We start from the raw sequence: 11,305 nt of genomic DNA on the forward strand, positions 1-11,305 counted from the left end.
AGCGACGCGGGGAATAAAAAAAAAAACCTCCACAGAATAAAAGCAATAAAAACAAGAGCGAAAGCGGGGGAGAAGGCGGAGGAGCGGGGCGGGCGGCGGTGGCGAATCTGCGGCAGCAGAGCGTTGCAGGGAGGCAGAGCTGGGGGCCGCCGCACTTTCGCCACGCCGAAGCGGGGGAGAGGGGGACTAAAAAACCGAGAGCAGAGGAGGGAAGGAACACGGGGGATGGGGAAGACCGTGACATCCCAAACCGGAACGCGGTGTCCCCGTGTGCCGCCCTTCTCCACACCCCGGGTAACGCGAATCTGCGGCGCAGGTAACGCGGTGCGCAGTCGCGATGCGCATGCGCGCCCCCCCCCCCCCCCCCCCCCAAGCCCCCCAAGCCCCTCAGCGGGGACGCGCCCTGGCGGGAGCGGCGTCCCGTGTTCCCACCCCCCCCACCCCCCCCACCCCCCCGGCCTGTCCGAGCGCGGGGCTCCCACGCGTGTGCGGGTAACGGGACGCGAGGGGCACGGGGGGGGCCTGGGGGCTCCGGGGGTTGGGACTATGGGCTGGGGGGGGGCATTTGGGGTGCTGGGGGGGGGCATCTGGGCTCTGCCCGAGCTGGCTGGGGCCGGGCGACTGGGGGCAACTGGGACGGGATGGGAAGAGGCGGCTGAGGACTCGCTGCCTGGGAAACTCCTTGGGGGTTTGTTATAAATGATAATGCGCTATTTGCATTATCTTTTTCTTTCTTAATATTTAAGGCAATAAAAAGCAAGCAAACAGCGCTGGGTTCGCGGGGAGTCGGTGTTCCACCAACACGCACACCTTCTGGTGGCGCCGGCCGTCTTGATATCTTTTTCGAGCTGTTCGTTTCCGCAAAGTCTCCTCCTTCTTTTGATTCTCTGTGCTTACGTGGCATCATTTACTGACGCATGCGTCTTGTGATGCTGGTGGTCTTTATAGTTCTTCTGGTGGTCTTCGGGATGAAGAGTCTCTTCTTCCTCGGTGTCCTTTAAATGTCCTTTTTTGGTGCGCTGCTACAGCCTCCCCGCCGCTGCCCGCTCACCTTGCATAGGCAATATACATTAGCTCAGTCTCAAACCTCACTGGACTTCTATATTAGCCCAGTCTCAAACCCACAGATATCCTGTATATTGTTCCATGGCTTAGGTGGCTTTGTTATTTCACATTATGGTAGTTTCCGTAGTCGCACAAGATGTGCACTCGACAGGAATCATCTTCCAGTCTGTTACAGGGGTGACTCTCTTGTTGCCATCGGACCCCCTCCAGACCTCTGTGCTCCGCTGGGAAACCCTCCGGAGGCCGTCACGGTGTGGGGAAGTGGCCATGCAGCAACAGCAGATGCTGGGGCCTGGCTGGGATGCCCGGAGACCCGCAGGGTGGCCGGAGCTGGGAGCACCCTTCCTGTGCCCTGTCCTGGCTGCATGCTGGAGGGGACGGCAGGCCCCTGTGGCACAGCCCAGCTTCTGCTGCTGGGTCTAGGCTGAGCTGTGGGAGTGGGGAAGGATGGCTGCAGGGCCAGGAGACGCGGCTGCGACCGGAGGCCTTCGCGGGACTGTCATTCAAAGCAGCGTCCCTGCACCCCGGGGTGCCGTGTGTGTGGAAGCACTCTGGGACTCAAGGCAAGGAGAACTTCTGCCCTGGCTCACGCGCAAGTGTATGTGTGAGCCCAGAGTGTGCTGGAGGCGGGCAGCTCTCAACGTCGGGATGAACGATAACCTGCAAGCTTGGCAGAGAGCGGGCGCCTTTTCTTGCCACGCGATGTCTGAGCAGGGGCTGCTTGGGCTAAAGCTTCTCTGCTCTCTTCTGCTCTGCGTTCCTTTCCTCTGGGTTTTGTAGGCCAGCAGAGCAGCTGGGGCTCTGGGACAAGGAGACCCTGGCTCAGTGGGTGCTATGCTGCCACGGGCTGCTGGAGAGCGTCGGGCAGCTCTGCGGGTAATGCAACTTCCTGCAGGGGCTGCCATTTCCCCTCTGCCTCCCTACAGAAAAGACTTGCCCAGGAGATGAAGAAACGCGTCTTCTGCTGGGGAAAGCCTCAGCCAGGGCTGAACTGGTGAAGTAAGCCTGGGGCCAGGGAGAGCCGAGGGGGTAGAGGTCCTGCAGGCAGCGGGACAGGCCAGGAAGGACGCTGCCGGCTCAGCTCACTGCACATCAGAAGGACCCCACGGGCTTCTTGTTCTGGCTTTTTAATTATTAAAATAGAGTCGTTTTCCTGCCGAAGGCTGCACCTCCACCTGCCTTAGCAGCAGCAGCAGCACAGCGCTCGCAGGTTGCATCCCAGTGTCCGCCACCGCCGCCGCCACGGAGAGCCCAGCCTGTGCATGGTCTGAGCTGCCAGGGAAGAGACGGAGACATCGCTGTCTCTCTCCAGGTTCTTGAGGGCTGTGACAGAAAGCAACAGAGCCGAGATGAACCCCCGCTGTGTGCAGAGACCCCCAGGCATCCCCTCCAGCCCGTGCTCCCTACTCACCCCTGCAGAGCCAGGAGATCTGCTGCTCGCTCCTCAGGTACCGCGCGGCAAGCCCTAGGCACAGAGCTGGGTCAGAGCCCCTGCTCCCCAGCACGCTCGTGCCAGCGCAGCGGCAGGGTCTGGGACCAGGCTGCCAAAAGAGGGACCGCGGGGCTGTGGCTCACCAATGAACCTCACGGCCTCCTCTCGCAAGCTGGGCTGAGCATCCTCCAGGTACCGCAGGCTCTGTTGCAAGTATTCGTCAGCCCTGCTTCTGTCCCGCGCCAGCTGGAGAGTGCAGAAGGACATGGGCATGTGGCAGTCCCTCCTCCCAGCGCCTGCCATTCCCCTTCCCACCCAGGCCATTCCTGTCTCCCAGCCAGGAGCCCTGTGGGGGGTCCCGAGACCCCCTCCCTCCCGCTGCAAGGCCCAGATGGGCCAGGGTCTGCAGATCCTGGGGCTTGTCCTCACCAAGCACTTTCCAGTCCTCACTGTCTGCCCTGTCTGCACCTGGGCTTTGAGCTTCTTCCAGCCGAGGAACTCTGCTGCAGCCAGGAGGGCTTCTCTGGAGGCCTGCAGAACAGCAGAAGCTGGGAGATGGCACCACGGCCTGGGGAAGGAGACCTGGCATCCCCCTCCTCTTGGCTTTGTTCCTGGGGTGATCCCGCCCTTAGGAAGCTGGGACGTGCCCTGGCCCAAACGGCCGGGGGTCTCTTCCCTGCACCACGCTTAGCTTTGAAATCTGTACCTGGGCCACGCTGTCGACCTGGTCGCTCATGTGGAAGAAGAGCGGGACCAGGAATGACCACACTTTGGTCTTCATCATCTGCTCGTCATCCCCCACCACTGACTGCAGGAGGTCTCGGAAGAGGCTGAAGGAAAGCTCTCGCATCCAGCTGGACTTCTGGTGGGAAGGAGGAGAGGTGGACTTCAGAAAGAGCGTCAGCCGTCCAGTGCTGGGCAGGGGTGTTGTCGTGGCTGAGGTGAGGGGAGATGCTCTACAGTCAAATTCTGCAGCAGGGAGAAGCCGTCCTTGCAGTGTCCCCATCTATGGTGCTCAGGCTCCCCCATCAGCCTTACATGTTCAAAGAGGGGTGGGAGCTGCTCCAGCAGCAGCACAGCAATGGGGCCAGTCTTGTCCCTGGTCAGGTGGCCCAGCACGTTTCTGAAGAGCTCCAGGACCTTCATTGTGACGTCGGTGTCATCATGCTGGAGCATCTCCATGATGCGCGGCAGGAAGGCCGTCATTTTTCTTGCCTGTATCAAAGACAGAATTTGCCTTTGGCCAAGGCCATGCCACCACCCCACCCACCGCCCCAGCCCTCAGCGGCCAACGCGGCTCCCCTGGACGATGCTCTGCTCACTGAGTCACGTCTCTGTGACAGCTTGACGAGGACTCCGAGGAACAGAGAGAGGGTCACCAGGCTTGGACAACTCTCATCGCTGTCAACCTGGGACTCCTCACCCACACCCTCCACGTGGAGCTCACTGGGGTCCGTCACCTGAAGCAAAGACAGCAGTGAGATACCAGCAGAAGCTGCAGGGCTCGCTGAGGGTGATCAAGGTCTCTGCTGGTAACTCACAACCAAGTGATGGATACAGCTGGATGTCACAGAGGAGACAAGCCTGCAGCGCAACTTCTGCTGGAACCAGGCGAGGAACTGCTTGAAGATCCTATCCAAAGGCTGGTGAAGCAGCATCTCCCACACAGCCACGTCAGCGCTGCAAGGCAGGATGCTCTGTCAACAGGGCTGCCTTGGCCACGGCAGCATGGCCTTGGTCAGCCCCACAGTAGGTGGTGGAATGGAGGGCCCTGCTCCTCGCAGAGCAAGCCCTCATGGCTTTTGTGGCAGTACCTCTGTGCTGGTGAAGAGACCTTCAGAAGGCTCGTGAGCACCGTGATGGGCTTCCGGTTGGCAAGCAGGAGAAGAAGTGACTCCACGCTTTGGCGGGCTGACTCCATGTTGATGTGTTCCCGGTTACCGCGGATGCATCTCATGATCTTTGGCACCTGGAGGAGACACAGTTGAGGATGGTGCTGCCAGTGGAGTGCAGCCGCTTCCTCGGCTGCCCTTCAGATCCCTTTCTGCTGCCTTGAGGTGGCTTCAGGTGGGTTTGGGAGGGAGGGATGGAGAGGGAGGGAGGAACAATGCCTGCCAGGGCTGAAGGGCAGGGCAACGCAGCCACAGCCCACTTACATCCACCAGCCAGAAGTCAGGGTCCTCCATCACCACCTCCAGCATGTCAGTTGCCGCCTCCTGGTCAAAGATGCTGGAGTCTCTCATCGCCTCAATGACCACCAGCACGATGTCTGCCCTCTCTTCAGGCGTGAGGTACTGTGTGAATCTCTACGGCAGTAAGGCGGGGAGTGAGGACAAGTCACACCGAGTGCCACAGCCCTGGTGAGAGACGCCTGGCGGTGCTGGCTGCTGGGCCCAGTGTAGTGGTCCTGCAGCGAACCAGGGCTTGCTGGTGGCCAGGAGGGCTGGAGCTGCTGCTGGGACACCGAGTGCAGCCCCGGCATCGTCCCTGCTCAGGTACAACAGGAACCCTCTCACCAGGAACAGCGAGGCCACGTCATCCCCATTCATTCTGGATGCCTTTGCTCACACGGGTGCCCTGACAACGCCACGGAGAAGAGTCCCAGCAAGCGAGGAGCTCCTTACCCTGTTTATGAGGGCGGCTGCACACTGCCAGTTGTTGGCTTCATCTTCATAACGCAGCTGCGGTGCTCTATGCCTTAGTACTGAGCGGCCTAAACAGCGGGGCAAACACACAAGAGCCAATGAGACAGGGCAGCTTTGCCGGCAAGCTTACCAACCCCCCTCAGATCTGCCTGCAAGATGGCAGGACATGAGCGTTTGAGATGATTTCTGGAGGGCATCAGGAACAGCTTCTCGCTACGAGCGCTGGAGGGAGCGGCCTGGGTGCTGCGGAGATGGACGTGCTCTTCACTAACAGGGAAGACATGGCTTTGGGGCATGGTGATCAAAGGTAACTTTGTCTGTGGGGACCATAAAACCACATGGTTCAAGATCCTGAAAGGAGAGAGGAAGGAGAGCAGCAGGGAAAGGTTGCTGGCCTTCAGGAGAGCACTCAGCTTCTGCAGCAAACCAAGAGCTGGGATGCTGCGGGAAGCGGCTGTGAGGGCAAAGGAGGTCAGGAGGAGAAGCAGATCCATCAGGAGATGTCTCCGCGCGGAGGGATGAAGCCCACCCCAACTTGTCTTACTGGCTTGATTCCTCATGAATTGCTGGAGAAAACGAAGAGCGTCTGAAGCCAGAACGGCTATGGCTTTGCTGGAAGACTGGAAGAGGATGAGACATCCCAGCAGCCATCCCAGGATCGGGATGTGGATGTTTCTGTAGCAAACAGGGCCATAGATGTCCATTCCAACGTGGTCCCAGGCCTGGGCGAGGGAGGCAGAAGAGCAGAAAGGGTGAGGGCGGGCAGCTGGTGCCAAAGCCCTGAAGCCCCAAAGCCCTGAGCATCCCTGCTGCGCTGTACAGGGACATGGAGGAGGTGGTCTGGCTGGAGGGTGCCTGGCTCCGTACCTCCACCGTGGGTTTGTCGGCCAGAAAGTGGCTGAGGAGGGTAATCCTCTCCAGGGCCCTCTCCTGCACAGTCACGTTGCCCAAGGTCGCGAAATCCAAGAGCATCTGGGAAGAGAGAAGCTGCTGGTGAGCCCTGGGAGCAACCACGCGCGGCAGCAGAAGCAGCCCTGCTCAGTCGTAGAATCATAGAATCATAGAAAGTTTTGGGTTGGAAGGGACCCTTAGAGGTCATCTACTCCAACCCCCCCACAGCGAGCAGGGACACCACTAACTAGATCAGGTTGCTCAGAGCCCTGTCCAACCTGGTCTTGAATGTTTCCAGGGATGGGGCCTCCACTACCTCTCTGGGCAACCCGTTCCAGTGTCTCACCACCCTCATTGTAAAGAATTTCTTCCTTATATCTAGCCTAAACCTACCCTGTTTTAGTTTAAAACCATTACCCCTCGTCCTGTCACTGCTGTCTCTACTAAAAAGATTGTCCCCATTTTTCCTATAGGCTCCCTTTAAGTACTGAAATGCTGCAATCAGGTATCCCCGCAGCCTTCTCTTCTCCAGACTTAACAAGCCCAACTCTCTCAGCCTGTCCTCATAGGAGAGGTGCTGCAGCCCTCGGATCATTTTTGTAGCCCTCCTTTGTACCCGCTCCAACAGTTCCATGTCCTTCTTGTGCTGAGGACTCCAGAGCTGAATGCAGTACTCCAGGTGAGGTCTCACCAGAGCAGAGTAGAGGGGCAGGATCACCTCTCTCGACCTGCTGGCCACGCTTTTCCTGATGCAGCCCAGGACATGGTTGACCCTCTGGGCTGCCAGTGCACATTGCCGGCTCATGTCCAGCCTTTTGTCTATCAGTACCCCCAAGTCCCTCTCAGCAGAGCTGCTCTCTCTCCAAGCCACCAAGGCTTCCTCTCATCTTCTCGAGCAAAGCCTGTGGTGGGGTTCCTGCCCCTTGGGTCACCCCATTCCCCCAGGGTGAGCAACAGCTCCTGTGAAGCCCACGCTTTGCCCGTGCCAGACCTGCAAGATACTCTGCAGCCCCTCGCTGACCCTGGAGGCAGGATAGCTGAGCACCACTCTCTCTAGCATGTTGTCCATGGCTGACAGAGTCTGCAAGGAAGACAACGGGTTGTGGCAGCCATTCCCATGGTCCCTCTCCCCCCAGGACACTGATCTGACCTCCCGGCACCAAGGGAGGACTCCTGCCCAGCCTTGCGGTGCCCGGGAGAGACCCAGGGGCAGACAGTCTGCTGCGGGCAGGGCAGCCTGCGGCACGGGATGTGCGCGGGCATGGCGCAAGGGGACGAAGGGATGAGGGTGGAGAAGCAAAGCAGAGCCCCTGCCCTGCCTTGGGTCTCTGGTCAGATCAAGACCAGGGAGCAGCCCAGAGGGACTGGGGGCTCCTGTACCTCACCCAGCACTTACCAAGTTGTAGGTGTAAAGGTACCCAATTTCTAATTGTTTTCTTCGAGAAAGCCAGACGATGCTCCTGAAGCAGGCTGCTAGGAGGCTTCTCTCTTTGCCCTCCAGCACCCTCCGCACTGAGCTGCAAAGAGAGACGGGGCGCCAGTGGGACACTGGTGCTGGCTCCGAGCGGAGCCTCGAGGCCTCGTGCAGGCAAACACGGACCTCTGGGGCAGGGTCCCCAGGAGGGACAGGCAGGTACCTTAGTTCAGCGATGGCATCCATGGCGAGCCGCCGGACTGGTGTGCGTACATGGCGCCTGGGCTCCTCATCCAGCAGCATCTGTGGAGCATAACCGGGATGGGACCTGGCAGCTGCCAGCACCCAGTGCCACCAGACCCTCACCCTGCCCAAGCACTGTCCTCACAGGGTGCTGGGGGGCCTGGCCCCCTTCCCCGGAGCCACCGGGTGTCCCCTCACCTCAATATTCTCTACCAGGTCGAATCTGCGGCAGAAGATATCCAGGCCCTCTGACAAGCCAGTGAGCCGCGCGCTTCTGAGCAGCCTGCAGATGCTGTTGAGAAACCTGATCTTCTGTTCCGCATCCTGGCAGCCGGGGGACAGAGAGACAAACAGGGAGCGTGAGAGGGGACACACGACCAGGGACAGAAGATGCTGGCACAGTTGCATTGCAAATGACCACGGTTACCCTTTCTCGGCTGCTCCGAAAGCCCACAATGATGTCCACCAGTACTCTCTCGTCTTCGTACACTGGTAGCCAGCTCACATCTAATAAGGGAGGAGAGCAGGGGGGCTGCAGAGAGGGTCTGGTGGCAGGAGAGCGCAGAGGCAGGAGCTCTGCCCTCCATCCAGCCCCATGCCCCCTCCCCGGGCACAGTCGTCCCGTGCGTGTCAGGGCTGGAGGGTGCCCAGCAGATGGGCTGCGATGCTGGAGCACGGCGCAGTGGGGAAAGCCCCCAGTGCAGCGGGCTGAGGAGCTGGCTTGCAGCCAGGCAGGAAAAGTCCCTGCGTCCCACAGCACGGCCCTGGAGCACGAGGTGGGTCCCCTCTGCTCTCTCCCTCCTCGGGAGCCGGCACTCAGGCAGCATCACGCCCACCACCCGTGGGAGCCCCGCTGCCAGCGTGCCGGGAAATGGTGATGCCGGTGTTGAGAGGGTGCGCTCGCTATCCCCAGCCCTGCCCAGACCCACAGGGCCCCTCACTCACCAATCTGCAGTGGCTGGACCATGCACACCCCACCGGGTTCCGGCGGAGAGCTGCTCTCCTGGGGAGCCCTGTCTTCCTCCCAGGCCACCCCGGGGCAGCTGGGGGGTCTCTCGGCCATCCTGCGGGACGGACGAAAGGGGTAGGGATGGACAAGGGGGAAGCTTCGGCAAAAAGCCTCGGCGCCGCGGGGAAAGACGTGGGCTGCGCTCGGGGGCTTCTTGTCAGCTCCAGGCTCCTGCCCTGTCCCGTCGCCGTCCTGCCGGACACTGCGGGCTGGGGGCTGCAGCCGTGCTGACCACGTGCAGCGCAGTGGAATGTCAGCAAGTGAGGTCACAAAGGGCCCCAGTGTGACCCAGGGAGGGAGGGGCAGGGCGTTCCCGGGGCTCTCAGCCCCGGGCACCTGGGTGGTCTCGGGGGGCCTCCAGCCCCCCTCTGCCTTTGTGTCTCCTCAGGACCTCCCTGCTGCCCTCCCGGGTGTCCCAGAGCCCCATGCTCAGACACCCCAGCGTGGCCCCACGACGTCCCTTGCCTCTCGGCGCACTGTAGAGCCCTGCCCCTGCCCCTCGACGGCGTTAAATGTGTCAGATTCACTCCAGCCCAGCAGAAATCCTGGTTTTGTGTCGCCTCAATGATAGAGGGGATTGTAAGAAATGTGAAATTATAACAGAAAACCTTAATATTTTTTAGTTTATAGTAATCTTTAGTACTGTAACTTGTATTCCTGCTGCATAGTGATCTAACGTTGTAACTGTTACACTAATCCCTGTTTTCTCATTAAGGAATGTAGTGGAAGGACATGGGCACAAGCTATCACTTAGTCATTAAACAAAATAATTAAGTGAAACAAAAGTGGTCTTGGTTCTCAGAAGATAATTGGGATAATTGTGGGATAAAAGAGACTCCTAAATAATTCTACTCCAGACAGCTCGGCCTTGGGAGGGCAAATGCGTGAAGCTACAGAGATAAGGAGGCACCAAGAGAGCAACCAGACCAGAGCCAAACAACCTGACGGACAAAATGTACGTGATCCTAGAACTGAGTTTGCGCAGAAACAAATGTCAGTCAGTGAACAGCGTGATGAAGAGGATGGGCCTTCATGTTGGGACCCCTGAAGACCACCCAAAGATGCTAAAAGACATGCGTGAAAGATATTTACATATGCTTATTAGTTCTTAGAAATATAATGAATATTTACATATGTGATTGTATTTAACCTGAAGCAACAGGGTGTCTGGTACGCACGTTTGGAGGAGAAATCCCCCGTGTGCCCGGCGCCGCAATAAAGAATCCCTGCTGAACAGTATACATTGTACTGTTAGGTTTTTCCTACTGGATCTTCGAATCATCAACTCTGCTCTTCCTCCCACCAAACAGGAAGAGCTTGTCCCTTCCAGCACTGGTCCACTCCGAACCGCTCCCGAGGCTTTCAGTGCACCCCAGACACCTCTGTGGGAGCTCGAGCTGCCCCTGGGGACGGCTGCATGGTCCTGCCGGGGCGGAGGATCCCTGAGCTGCTGTGGCAGGGCTGCTTTGTGGGGGCTTCAGGGCTGTCGTGGTTTAACCCCAGCCGCCAACTGAGTACCACACGGCCGCTTGCTCACTCCCCCCGCCCCGTTCCGATGGTGTGCTGGTTTCGGCTGGGATGGACTTCGTTGTCTTCCTGCTAGCTAGTGGAGTGCTGCGGTTTGGGTTTGGGCTGATGACGATGCTGATAACGCGCTGATGTTTCGGTTCAGCTGCTAAGCAGGACTACGCAGCCAAGGACTCTGCCATACCGTAGGGTGTCATGCTGAGCATACATGGGGGTTAACTGGCCGGAGGGTGCCACGGCTTGGCAACTAACTGGGCAGCGGTCAGCGGGCGCTGAGCAATTGTACTGACCGATGCCCGGCTCTTCTTCTGGGTCACTCGATAGGAAGGGCTTACGACCCGACGGGAATGGGGAACGTGCATTCTCCAAAACCCCACAATGCCTAAGCAGGCTTGTGTTTCCTTTTTGCTGGTCGCTGCAGACGTAGCTGCCGTTGTGGTGATCACATCCATTGGGATCTGACGACGGCCATCTTGCCATTTGACACCTAAAGACCGGATCGCCTGTGCAAGTCCCTTGACCTTTGTTTGATGGCAAAGCTGGCTTTCAGAAGGATTTGGACTCTTGTGTTCCCTTTCTCAAAACGTGCTGCTGCTCTGTTGCCCCACACGATGATGTCATCAAGGCACTGTAGGAGTTCCGGAGCTTCCCCCTTCTCCAGCGCACTCTGGATCAGCCCCTGGCAAGTGGTGGGGCTGTGTGGGGCAGTTGATTCCAGGTGTCCTGGACACCCCTCCAAGGGACAGCAAACTCTGGCTGGCACTCTGCTGCCGAGGGGATTGAGAAGAACACATCAGCGTGGCGTACCACTCCACTGCCTTGGACTCCAGTGGATAGTGAAGTTCTAGCATGTCCGGCATGCTACAGCTCACAGTCACCAGGACGACTTCATCCAGGCCACGACAGCCTGCTGTCAGTCTCCACTCTCCATTAGACTTTCACACCGGCCATACGGGACTGGTCAAGGATGGCAAGTCCTGCTGATCCCTCCTTGACTCTCCAGTTGACGGATCAGCTTCTGGCTGGGGATCACGGAGTTCCTCGGCTAGCGTGTCTAGCAGTTTCTCCACAGCTGATAC

General features: G+C 59.0%; 1 long non-coding RNA gene across 2 annotated transcripts; it reads left to right on the forward strand.

The window, feature by feature from the left end:
- Window positions 1-200: 200 nt before the first annotated feature.
- On the forward strand, window positions 201-9,938 carry LOC142365393 (uncharacterized). Of its 2 annotated transcripts, none has more exons than XR_012766457.1 (2): window positions 201-316; window positions 7,907-9,938. It is a non-coding gene; the product is annotated as an uncharacterized LOC142365393 (long non-coding RNA). The 2 variants fall into 2 exon arrangements; XR_012766458.1 differs by lacking the exon at window positions 201-316 and adding an exon at window positions 450-492.
- Window positions 9,939-11,305: the final 1,367 nt, after the last annotated feature.

Source organism: Opisthocomus hoazin, chromosome 39 (genome assembly GCF_030867145.1).
Source record: "Opisthocomus hoazin isolate bOpiHoa1 chromosome 39, bOpiHoa1.hap1, whole genome shotgun sequence".
NCBI lineage: Eukaryota > Metazoa > Chordata > Aves > Opisthocomiformes > Opisthocomidae > Opisthocomus > Opisthocomus hoazin.